A 13930-nucleotide genomic window follows, 5' to 3' on the forward strand; every position below is an offset into this window, starting at 1 on the left:
TAGATATACAATCATGTCATCTGCAAACAGGGACAATTTGACTTCCTCTTTTCCTAATTGAATACCCTTTATTTCTTTCTCCTGCTTGATTGCCCTGGCCAGAACTTCCAACACTATGCTGAATAGGAGTGATGAGAGAGGGCATCCCTGTCTTGTGCCAGTTTTCAAAGCAAATGCTTCCAGTTTTTGCCCATTCAGTATGATAATGGCTGTGGGTTTGTCACATATAGCTCTTACTATTTTGAGATATGTCACATCAATACCTAATTTATTGAGAGTTTTTAGCATGAAGGGCTGTTGAATTTTGTCAAAGGCCTTTTTTGCATCTGTTGAGATAATCATGTGGTTTTTGTCTTTGGTTCTGTTTATATGCTGGATTACGTTTATTGATTTGCGTATGTTGAACCAGGCTTGCATCCCAGGGATGAAGCCCACTTGATCATGGTGGATAAGCTTTTTGATGTGCTACTGGATTCGGTTTGACAGTATTTTATTGAGGATTTTTGCATCGATGTGAATCCTCCCTAACTCATTTTATGAGACACGATAAATGGCCCTATTTAAAAGGCCCAACTAGACAAAGTAAGGAAAAGGAGTCAGGAAAACCAGGGGGTTAAATTTGAAGAATAATCTTTTGGGCATTTTACATGTAGAAGGTAGAAGGAGAAAAGAGAACAGGAAAGAGGTTTTTAAGAAATGTTGCTTCTACATGGTCATACAACATGGTGGTTAAGAGCCAGAATATTTGGATTTAAATTCCATTTTTATTACTTACTAGCTATGTGACCATCTAGCTTGAGCAATTACTTAATGTACCTGTGGCCTTATAGATAGAGTCCTTATCTGTAAAATGGGGGCATTAATAGTTTCTACTCCATAAGGGAACTATGCCTCACACGTAGCATGTGCTTAGGAAATTTTATTCATATCATGTTATGTAGAAAATTGCTCTTTGGCATTTTGTCACTAAACCTCATTAAATTTTAATTTTTATTATTTTTGGAAGTCAAATTGATATTTCTACAAATGTGACACCATGACAAAACAGTCATGATACAAGCCTTCAAATTGCAGTTCAAAGATGACCTGAGCCAAGTCTCCCATTACAGAATCTCACCTCCTCCGCCAATGTCTTGGCAACACTCATCTCATGTAATATATTCTCGTTTGGTGCCTGGTTTCCCACTAGAACACAAACTCCACAAGAGCAAGAACGCTGCATCTCTTGTTCATGGCTGCATTCCCAATAGCTAGCAGAGTTCTTAGAACCTAATAGGGCCTCTGTATACATTTGTTGAGTGATTAAACAAATAAATGTATGAATGACTCAACCCATAGCCAAAGGCAGAACAGGAAATATGAAGCACTGAGTGGGTGCTGTCTCTCAAGATCAAAAAGTGAGACTGGCTAAAGTGAGAGAGTACTGTGAGTCCTGGACCTAAAGTGAAAGTATAGTGGTTTGTGTCCCATGTTATTGAGATATAATATGAAGATATAGAGAAAAGACAAGACAATTATAGCACAGCTAAAGCCCAAACCCAGAAAAATGAAAATTTATGACATATATATCACATACAGAGAATTTTAATTTAGGACTTGATTATGATGATAACTGTGTGAAGATATTGACTGAAAATGAGCCCTCACTGGTAAATGTAAGATGTGAAATTTAACAAATGAAATATTGCTTAGTATGAAAGTACTATTTACAGTTACTGAATTGAAGGACATTATTGTTGACTAGCAGGCACTATAGTCAGTACAAAAACCAGAATGATGAACTTGTTATAATTATAGCTGATAATATAAGTGTTAAATACTCCTAATTGATTGTATCACTGGACTGTAGCCTTTAGGATATTGTCATGAGAATTGTATGAAGTCATTTTATTCTCAATGACCCCTGCTTATGCCAATTTGTTTAAATCAAGAAAGATAGGCAATGGTTTTCTCTTTCCTCTATTATCCTAATGCTGGCTTTCCTTTTCTCATCTATATTTCCCCAGGATGTGGACCTTTTACTTAATAACTTTGTTCAACATGGATTCAAACCATCATAATTTATTTTTCCAAAATATTGCCCCCAAACCAAAACAATTAATAGCCATGAAGTGTTAGTCACAACTAAATCAGTGTTTTGGGTGTTACTGCTTAGTCTGTGAAAGCCTTTAACAAGCAGATTGTGGAAGTATCTTGATCGACAGTCTACACTTTTGCCGAGATACACTTTGGCAAATTGTAAATATTTGTTCAATTACATGAAGAGACTAAAATCTGGCCCATCTTTGTTAATATTATTAATTGATTTTAAGTTTTACAGTACCTTTTCTTGGGCTTTCAAATTCCTTGGGAAGTGGTATAATATTTCCCATCAATTTATCAAACTGTTTATTGACCACCTACTCAAGGCAGTGTTGGTTACATCTGTGGTGGAGTAAATCACTAACCACCCCACAACCCACTCCCCCCCATTTCCCCCCACCCCTTTTTGGCTTCATTTTGTCATCTCTGCTCTCTGGCAGTTCACTTCAGTCCTGCAATCTGCCCTAACCTAGAGAAGACTCTAAAAGGAGAGAAAATTAGCCTCCAGAACTTATCCTTCAGAATTGTCGGAGTACTGCAGGGCTGGAACAAAGAATGCTGTGTTCTGCATTGTTGCAGCATGAGCTGCCCGTGGAAGAAGAGAGAAAGCTGTGCTACTCTCAGAGTGGATGTGGGCTTCATGTGGCATTCACCCTGGACTCCTAGCTCTAGGTACCCACGACTGCTGCTCCAAGGCACAGGCAGTGCTGACAATAGAAGTTACCACTTTGAGGTCCCTCGCTACGTGCCAGACACTTTGCTAGGCAATTCATATACTTTGTCACATTTAATAGTACCAGCAACCCTATGAGGGATACTATTATTATGTCTACTTTACAGATGCACCAACTGTGACATAGAGAATCTAAGTAATTTCCCTGAGACATCAAGGGAGTGGTTCTCAAAGCCAAGTCTCTTAAACTCCCAAGACTCTGCTTTTAATCACTCAGTATACCATATTGAGGGCCCATATAGTGATAAAAATAGAAGCGAAAATAAGTTCCCACAGTGTGAAGTCATTCATTCCTTCAATATATTTTGAGCATGTACTCTGTGCCCCTTTGTAAGGCCAGCCCCTTTCCTGCACCTAGTTCCCACCTCCAAGGACGTCACTCCAGCAATTCTCTCTTCTTTCTTTTGCGTCATCATTTCCCTTTCTAGTAGATTGTTCCCATCATCACACAAATACACTGTTAATTCTCCCATCTCCAAGCAATCATGTCTAGACTCTACCTCCTCCTCCTCCTACCACCCCATTTCTCTGTTCCCCTTTAGGGCAAAACTCATCAAATGAATCATGCATTCTCACCAGCATTCAGAAATTCCGAGTGGCTTTGTGTTCCTTCTATATATTCTCTATCAGAATCGGAGGTTTAAAATTATGCAGACATCTTCCTCACCTTTTACCGTAGGCCATTTCTTTCAGCAGATTAAACATTAGATTATATTTTTCATTTCAAATGTGGCTTTTTTTTTAATTAGGTAAGAACTTAGCAATAAAGAGATATGGATTCAGCCTTGGAAGGGATGGTAGAATTCTTTTAATGATCTGCTGTTTCGCCAACATTGCGTAACACTAGAGTTGGAAAGATGGAGCAATCAATAGAAATCCAATGCCACAACTCAGAGAAAGCATTTAAAGAAAGTTCCCTCCTAGGCCGGGCATAGTGGCTCACGCCTTTAATCCTAGCACTTTGGGAGGCCGAGGCGGGCGGATCACCTGAGGTCAGGAGTTCATGACCAGCCTGGCCAACATGGTGAAAACCCATCTCTACTAAAAATACAAAAATTAACCAGGTGTGGTGGTGCATGCCTGTAATCCCAGCTACTTGGGAGGCTGAGGCAGGAGAATTGCTTGAACCCAGGAGGCGGAGGTTGCAGTGAGCCAAGATCGCACCACTGCACTCCAGCCTGGGCAACAGAGTGAGACTCTGTCTCAAAAAAAAAAAAAAAAAGAAAGAAAGAAAGTTCCCTCCTAGTGACATCATGAAGTATTCTTTTCTTTCTTTTTTCTTTTTTTTATTTTTGAGACGGAGTCTTGCTCTGTCACTCAGGCTGGAGTGCAGTGGCACAATCTCGGCTCACTGCAAACTCCACCTCCTGGGTTCACGCCATTCTCCTGCCTCAGCCTCCCGAGCAGCTAGGACTACAGGTGCACGCTGCCACGCCCGACTAATTTTTTTGTACTTTTACTAGAGACGGGGTTTCATCGTGTTAGCCAGGATGGTCTCGATCTCCTGACCTCGTGATCCATCCGCCTCAGCCTCCCAAAGTGCTGGGATTACAGGCGGGAGCCACCGTGCCCACCCTATTCTTTTTTTTCTACAGATAATCTATTCGATGCAATATTTTGTTATAAGTTTATATATAAATCATTTTCTGTAAATAAAATTGTGTTTTAAGCATGGTTGCTTGCTATGTAAAAAAGACAGATGAAACAGAATAAGCAAACTGAACATAGAGAAACAAAAGAGAGCATTTTGTGAATTACTGGGAATCCCTTTGTAATCCAGAGATTGCCTTTGTAATAAAGAGCATTTATCTTTTATGTAGTTCTAAATGTTCATGTATCAGGTGTGCTTTACCAAGCATACCTGCATAGGAAGAACACCATTATCAGTTATTTTGTATTTTATCAATGTTCCTTTTGTATTACATGGTTCATTTGAAATTCTATAATGAGCTTGTACTTGAGTCTCTCTCTGTCGAATGAATTTTTACAGCAGTTTTAAATGACTCATGAAAGGTAGTGCTTGGAAAGCAACATCATAAGGTAATTCTGATATGATTATTTACATAAACTTGAGTCCCAGCTATTTATGCATGTTCTCAGAAAAGAGGTTGTGGCCTATTAATTGAGAACAAGCTCTCTAAAAGAAACTCACTAGAATGTTTTTATATAAATGTAAACTGTTGTGGGAAAATAGGAAGAAAGAAAGAGAAGGAATGAAATGAGGTAGAATGGGAGATAGAAATAAAGAAGAAAAGAAAAGAGGGAGGTAGAGAGGGAAAGAGTAAGCAAGCTGTTTTCTAGAATAACTGACTTGTCATTATTGAGTACAGGAATGCCATATGTGTGGGGAAAAAAAAGGTCTGGAACCAAACTGCTGAAAACACAACCATTTAAAAAATAAGTAACTACTTTTTCAACAATTAACAAGCTATTAAGTACTATTCTTAGCATTGGATATGAAGAAGCTGTATTTAGCTAACTATATATAGATTTTTAAATCCTTGCAAAATAGACTGTTAAGATTCATTTTCAAAACTTCTACAAATCAATAGAAAGAAAACATACAGCCCAATTTTAAAAATGGGCAAAAGGCTTAAACAGCCACTTCATAAAAATGGATATCCAAATAGCCAGTAAACAGTAGTACCCAACATTCCTGTGAGGAAACTGCAAATTAAAACCACCATAATGTATCAAGTACACCCACCAGAATGAAAAAGAATGAGACCATCACTGTGTACCACCTGGAATCCTCATACACTGCTGGTATGAGTGTAACTTAGTACAACCACTTTTGAAGAAAGTTTGGCATTATCTCCTGAAGCTGAACATATGCATATCCTATGGCCCAGCAATTCTCCTCTGTATATACCCAACAAAATGCATATTTATAGGCACCAAAAGACATGTACAGGAAGGCTCACAATACATAGTAGTAAACACTAGAAACAACTGAAATGTCCCTCAGAAGCAGAACAAATAAACCATGGTATATTTAAGCAACAGGAACAAATAAATCATTGATACATGCAATAATATGGATGAATTGAAGAAACAAATGCCAAAACAAAAGAAGCCAAACAAAAAAATATTAAATATGTATGATTCTGTTTACATAAAGTTCAAAAACAAGCAAAACTAATTTATAGTGAAAGAGGTAGGGTGTGGTGGTTACATTTGAGGAATGATGGTGTAAATAAATGAGAAGGGTATAAGGAGGCTTTTAGATGCTGGTAATTATCCATTTTATTATCTGGATGCTGGTTACATGGGTCTATTCCCATCATGAAAGTTCATCAAGTGTGAAGTTGTATCTTGAGCAGTTTTCCATGTGTATATTTCAAAAGAAAGTGTAGGGGAAGAAAAGAAATGGCTTCTTCAACCCTCATAGAGTCTTAGTTAAAACAGAATTCTATAATAGACAAATTAATGAGAGAAAAACAGAAGTTGATTAACATATACATATATGGGAGACACTCAGGGAATGACTTATCGAAGTGGTGGCTTTGAATTCCAGCTTATATAACATCCTTAACAAAGAATAGTGAATATTTAGAGAAGTGACACGACAAAAATGACTTTGTGTCTCTAGGTGTGAAAACTCCGAGGAAGGAGTTGGCCGATAAAGGATAGTTAGTAAACCTTGTTAACATAGATTCCTCTGGTGCCTTCTCCAGGCCAATAAGAGTGCAAAGTTGTGTTCAGTGTTAACCTCTGTTCTCCCTAGGAAAAGAGGCCAACCTATGCCCTGCTTTTCAGCAATTGAAGGTCAGAAAGCTTTCCTGAATCTGTTTCCTCTTAATTGCCTTCAGCTCAATAATTCTTCATATTTTTGGGTGGAATATTCTGGTCTCCCATAAATGTTAATTTAAAAATGGATAGTAATGGTGAGACCGACAACTAACTGCATGTGTCTGTCAAACTGCATTTTGGTTCACACTTGGTACATACCTTCCATAACCGTGATGTTAGACAAAGTCCACCATCATACTTTCTTCTCTTTTTCAAATATTTTATTTTATTTTGCCATTTCCTGGAACAGTTGTTGGCAATGTTCTGTGCCTTTCTCTCCTGGCTCTTCCATGGCACCCCCTCCCCATGGAAGGCTACACTCCGTGCCCCGTTGACAGCAGGTTTGGCCATCCTCAGAACTCGTATCATCCTTACCACATGTCCTTTAGGAAAGAAATCCTCACTAGACCTTCAATCCCAGCCCTGCCACTTTGGACCGGTATGATCTCAGACAAGAAATTTAAACTAAGTCCTCAGTTTCCTCATCTATAAAGCAAAATTAAAACTGCAAAGCTTTGTTATGAGAATAATATGACTTAATTCAGGTCACAACAGGGCAACCTCTGGCTCATAGTGAGCACTCAATAAATGCAAGTTGATGTTACTAGTGGCACAATGGTCAGAGGCTAGATTATGCAGGGCTATGCCTGGATATGAATCTGGATTTTATTTAGAGTATATGGCAAGAACTGTGGGACTAAGCCCAGGGCAAAAGGCCCACGTGAGAAAGAAAGCAAATGTGAAGACTGTTAACTCATTCTCGCCTTGAATTTAGGACTCAGGAAATAGAGAGTAAATTGGATGCTTTGATAGGTAAGGGTTTTGAACGGCTTTCACTGATGCAATCTATTCCCACCAAACTTCTTGCCAAAGTCAGGAAAATATAGTTTGGGTCCTACCTGGGATGATGCCAAATAAATATCTGGCTTCTCAGTAAGCTCCTTCATTCTCATCCTCTTTTGTCAGATTTGACCATTACCTTTCTAGTGATGTCCCCTAGCAGAAAAAAAATGCCCCTAGAAGAGGTGACATATGGAGAAAGGAGAAGAGGCAAGGAGAAGTACTGGATGCCAAGAGTGGAGACAAGGTCATTGGGAAGAAAGTAGAAAGTGTTAAAGACGATCTAAGACTTCCACACATGAAAACCTCGCCTTTCAAAGAAGTTATTAACATAGTACACAGTGTATAGCATAGTGCTGAGAACTCAAAATATGCTTAATAAATACTTGCTAATCAAATCTTCACACAGATCTCATAATTTTCAAATATGTAAATATAGATTTTCAAGGACTCATGATGGGAGACATGGTGAATTTAGGACTAACCCATCTTTGAAGAGCATAAATCCATTTCAAGTTTCAAGATTAACAGAACAGTATTGCTCTTCTTTTGCCAGGTAAAACATCTTAGTTTTCAAATGGTAACAATTTTATTTTCAATATGGTAATATTTGAAATTTTTGAAAACTATAGAATTGGGAAACACTGTACATATTGAATACATTTGGGTCAAACACTGATTTAGATATTCTACTCATTATTTTATCATAATATCTCAGTAAGCAGAGGTACTCAAACCCAGTGTTAAATTTTCAGGAATTTTTTGAGCCAGTTCTCTTACTAACTTGAAATCAGCCGTGGTGGAATATTTGCACCTCAAAAACTGGCAAATGCCACAAACCAGCAGTCCATCCCGAGAGCCAGTTGTTGTGCATTTACCATCACACTATTGCAAGGAAGTATTATCATCCTCATCTTATAAACGAGGAAACTCAGGCGCAGACAAGTTACTATCCTCTCCAAAGTTATCCATTTACTACTACGAAGTCAGGTTTTGGAGCTAGGCCTTCCACTTCAAACCCCATGCTGTATTCTTTAAGTATTGCTTCATAATTTGAAATCATCACTAACGATCCACTTCATTAGAGGTGTAATTTGAGTTTAATTGAAAAGTCTAACTTGCAATTCAAACAATCATTTTCTTAATTTACGTTACTACTTTAATATTTAAAACTTTATAAGGACCCTTCAAATGGCACCGCTGAGGAAAACTTGCTTAATTATGCTTTCATTAATTTTGCTAAGCCAATCTCATGCCAATGGCTGTGTAATTTGATCCCAGAAGCAAAATCACTTGGAATGCAGGACATGCTCAGAAAAAGATGGCTACTATCACATGAGAACAAAACAGTCTCGTAGTAATAATCACACTGTTTTATTCAACATCCAGAGACCAGTAACCTTGAACTGGTGACCTATTCTCCATGAAGAACACCTGTGGCGGTCAGAGCTGTAGTAACAATGAGGCCAAATCCCAATGTTCAAGAAATGAAGTTAAATCCTAGGACAGTGAGTTCTCAACCTGGACTGCACATTATATGGTCCTGCACGTTACTCCAGGACCATTTAATCAGAATCTCTGGCTATGGAACCTGAGAATGTGTATATTTTACCAATCACTTGGGTGATCGTTCAAGACTAACTCTCATCATAGGTCCTGCTTTCTTCCTCTTCCACATTGTCATAATGCCATGTGTGAACAGCTGGGTCTCTCTCCCCATCAACTTAGGTATAGAATATCCAGTAGGCTCTGCCCTACATTCTAGGTACCTTCTAACTATACATTCTGTGCTCTAGCGCTCCCTTCCAGCAGACCACACCTTTTTCCAAAGAGCTCAGAACTGAAGAATCCCCGGCTCACCTTCCTTCCACCTCTGGAATAAGCAGATTGAAACTGTGATTAAAATCTCAGTATCATTCCCTTCAGATGAATTACTTAGCTTTATACTCCTCATTCTCTCTTTCATTCATTTCTTTGTTCCATCCGTCAGTGGAAAGAGTACATCTTTTAAGTCAGTTAGAGTTTCCAGTCCTGCATTCATTTCTGACTGTGCCCTTTAATAGCTGTGTGACAATAGACAAGTGCTTGACATTTCCAAGCCTCAGTTTCCTTCCTTACAGTATGTGGATAACAATGCCTAACTTGTAGTAGATTTCAAAAATCTAAGTATGATATTATGTACAAAGTACCTAGCATAGTGAAGTGATTATGTCATCAATTGATAGTTTAAACAGATATTATGAATACTGCCCTTTTGCATAGCATTGTATGGTGGACTGTGAAGAAACAAAATGATGAATAAGTTAAGAACCTGCGCTCATATAATCTAGAGTCTAATAAGGAAGACAAGATGAATCTTTGAATTACTATAAGATAGGAAGTACACACATCCATAAAAGAAAGACAGGGAGACAGATTAGGGCTTTTAATAGAGAATGGGATGAAAAAGAAAAAAAAATTTACTTAATCCTCCAGGTCTGCTGATGATGAGCTCCCAGGGCTAAGGTTATTCAGGAAAAATTTCCTTCCCACTTCAAATCTTCTCTCTCTGCACTGGCTGGAAACTTTCTCCAGAAGCCAGCAGTTTCGTCCAACAAGTATTTATTGGCCATTGGTCTTTTCAATCTTCTCAGGGCAGGCTACTATAACCTCTATGCTTTAGTCAGGAGAATATACTCATTGCTTCTTTTCATAGGACTCATTTCCAAATCTAGCCTCTAGCTCATGGTATTATTTTTTATGTCAAAGACTCTCTCTCTCCTTTCCAGACATAAAAATGCAAGTCATGCTTTACAATCCTATCCTATTCATCACTTCCTTGAAGTTTTCCCTGACAGATCTTTGGCCTAAAATAGCCACTATTTTGTACATGACTGTAAGCTCCAATTATAGTGTTTCTCAAAATTTTCAAAAATCAGATCTACTGAATCTGAATCTCTGGTGATAGAGAGCTAGGGATCTGCATTGTATATAGAGGTTAGATAATTTATATGTTATATGCACATTAATGTTTAAGAACTATCCACCAGTCTATTTTGCTTCATTTGTATGTTGCTGCCTTAACAAGAATGCACATTTTCACATCATAAAAAGAGGTGGTCTTTTGTAACAACAGTCTATCTCCACCACCATCAGCACCAGCACCTATCACTGTGCTAATTGTATAGTAATAGAAGGACCTTTTATGTGCAGCCTTATGCATTAGGTTGCCCATAAGCAATTGAAGGAACCTCTGGGACCTTACTTGGGGACCAATGTGAGGGCAAAATTTCTGCAGTGTTAGAAATGATTTATGGGATAAAAATGTCAACCAAATGTAATTAAAATAAGTAACATTTTAAAATTATGACATTCTCCTTTGCTTCTAATAATTCACTGAGATAAAATTATGAATGAAATGGATGTAAGATTTGTTTAAACGAGTATCTTGGTCTTGTAATTTCTCAGAGCTGTACCATTTAGGCCTATTGCTACCTTAGAGTTTTGACTTGTAGCTGCCTTAACCTATTGGATTACTTTTTTTTCTCCAGGAAGGACAACTTTTGGTATATCTATTTATCCTATGGGAACAGATAACTATAAGCCTAATATTATTTAACTCAGCCTTTGCTAGAAAATACAACTACTGTACAAGGAACTTTAATGAAGATACTTTTGAAAGAATGAGAAACTTGAAACGTGGGGCTTTTAGAAGAAGCATCAGGCAGTTATTGTGTCTTGTAAGATAAGGAGAAGGTTAGAAATATGTACATACCAATTGCCATAAACATTAAGTAAATTTCAAGTTTCTGTCTTAGACTGCTCGGAAAGCCAAAGTGCATATCTGCAAGATTGAAAGTTTTCTTTTAATATTTCCAAAGATTATCAACTTACAACCTTGAGACTAAGAACACTTATCATAAGAAACATTGGTGAAGACACTATTGTAAAAAATGTGTTTACTTAAAATTAAATGTACCCACTAACTTTATCAAGATTACCTATAACTAAGACATTGGAGATCTATCTCTAGCTAACACAACAATACTAAAATGAGGCATAGATTCCCTTAAAATTAGGAGCATAACTAAGGCATTCCTTTCTACAAATGAAAAAAACAAAAACAAAAACTTTAAAACCTAGTGCATAAGCTCAATTTTACATTTCAAACTCCTAGCCAGAAGATATATGCTCCTATAAAATTCCAGCCTGATTGGATACAGTGTTTAGAAAGAATGGGTACAGTGTTTAGAAAGAAGAAAAATAAATCAATTATAGGCCTCTGTTTCTAGCAACAAAATGCACTAGAGATCTCTATGCACTCTGGCTATAAAACACCCAAAAATGCAAGAAAAAAATAACGGGTAAATGGATAAAATATTCTTTTAAGTCAATGTAGGAGTTGGGAGACAGTAAAAACAGATCCCCTGAAGGTAGGAACCACACAGGAAGGGCAATGAGCTCTTAAAGCATCATACATCACCTGACCTCTAACAGCACAGGGCCTATGAGGAGCATGGGAATGGGGGTGGTGCTAGGGACTAGACCTTGAGCCCACATTGGTACATTGGTGGAGTGTTGGACCAAAAGCCACGTCACAAAAGTCTAGGAGTGAAGAAAGGCTATATTGAGGAAAATGCTCAGCAGCAGCAGATAGCAGGAAAGGAAAATCTAAAATCTGGAGGAAGATACCACACAGATAATTAACACAGGGTTCAGAACAGGAGTACATAAATAATTCCTAAAAAGAAAAACACAACTCAGTATAAACATGAACATAACATTGTCAGTTCACAGAAGAGAAAACACACTGACAGTAAATGCAGGAAAATATTCTTAACCTTATTTGTGATGAGAGAAGTGTGATTTAGGAGTACTTTATTTAAACAAAAAGACTTTGTTAATGTGTGCATAAATGTATGTGTGATGATTTCACCACTGGGTTCTCAGAACCCTGGAAGCCAGTTCCCCAGCATCCATGCAGAAGATTGGATGATATTTATGTAGGGAAACTGATTAGCTGAGAGTAAAGACCTAAACGTATTGACATCAAGTGTTCTTTCCAGATGGCTCAATGAAATCACCCAATAGGTAAGACCACAGTCAACAGAGCCCTACCTATGCATTCAGAGCTACCAATACGCTATTTAGTCTCCTGTTCTTAGTAATGAGCAAACAGCTAAAATTGTAAAGCAGCTAAAGAAAATTCCCAACACAGAAGATAGAGACCACCAATAACACACAGTAATAAAAATAATCCCAGCACTTTGGGACGCCAAGATGGGAGGTTGCTTGAGGCCAGTAATTTGAGGCAAGTCTAGGAAACATAGTGAGACCCCATCTCTACAAAAGTTAAAAATTAGCCAGGCACAGTGACATGCATCCGTAGTCTTAGCTACTCAGAAGGCTGAGGCAGGAGGATCTTTGAGCCCAGGAGTTTAAGGTTACAGTGAGCTATGATCATGCCACTGCACTCCAGCCTTGGTGATAGAGTGAGACCCTGTCTCTAAATCATAATAATAACATTAAAATAAACCAATTTGGAGGAAACAAAAACTAGTCAGGGACATGAAAACCTCTTATATTCAAATGGGTAGGACAAGATTTTGAAATATTTGAAAAGGTTTTATTTCATTTTTTTTTAATGGAACCATCAGTCCAGCCTGAATCAGCTGGGGGAATGTTGAAAGACAGTTCACCATGAGCTGCTCACATTTCTGCACATATTGCCAGCAAGGTACTTACTATTCTTTGTTCCAGACTATTTAAGGATGTTTCCATAGCAAACAGTCTTGGAATATAGAGATAGTGTTTTCCTCTGGAGCAAAGGGCAGGCATGCTTACTGCACATTATTAAAGATTTGGGTTCCCTACCTCAAGGTTTCTCTCCTGCAACACAACCTACTACATATGCAGGTGTCATCTGGTCCTCTTTGCATCACTTTGTGGAAATTTGATCTTGGAAACCAGCACAAATAATGCTGATACTCTGTTTACTGCTATGATTTGAGTAATAAACTATCTCTGAAGATGTATCTCCTCATTCTCTGACCCAGGAGTCTCATGTGTTCTGTCAGCATACATAAAGTTGTATTTGGCTGACTTGTTAGCCTGCAAGTAGAGTGGAATCTCAGAGCCTTCACAGTTCTTGACAGGGAATTTATTTCTTCTGTTTTGATCTTCCCCTGAGAGCCAAAAGTGGCCCATGCTGAGTTTAGAAGCAGGAATTAGAGTAGCTTTTGGGTTGTTTTAGTTTACAAAACTCAGTAGCAAGTTCAAATCCAGCTGGGAAAGGAAAGGGAGCTATTGACTATTAGATAAGAGCTCTCAGGAAATGAGAGCTATGGTTTATTAATGGCCTAGCTTCAGCTTTTCTGAGAGTTTGCAGAAGCCATTCATTAATTAGTGGGCAAAGTCATAAATGAGTTCTAGGGAATATAAGGCTTACTGCTCCTGGTGCATCCAGCTTCAGAGTGGGGAATTTTATATATCATTCTGTATTTG

Source organism: Symphalangus syndactylus, chromosome 3 (genome assembly GCF_028878055.3).
Source record: "Symphalangus syndactylus isolate Jambi chromosome 3, NHGRI_mSymSyn1-v2.1_pri, whole genome shotgun sequence".
In the NCBI taxonomy this organism is placed as follows: Eukaryota; Metazoa; Chordata; class Mammalia; order Primates; family Hylobatidae; genus Symphalangus; species Symphalangus syndactylus.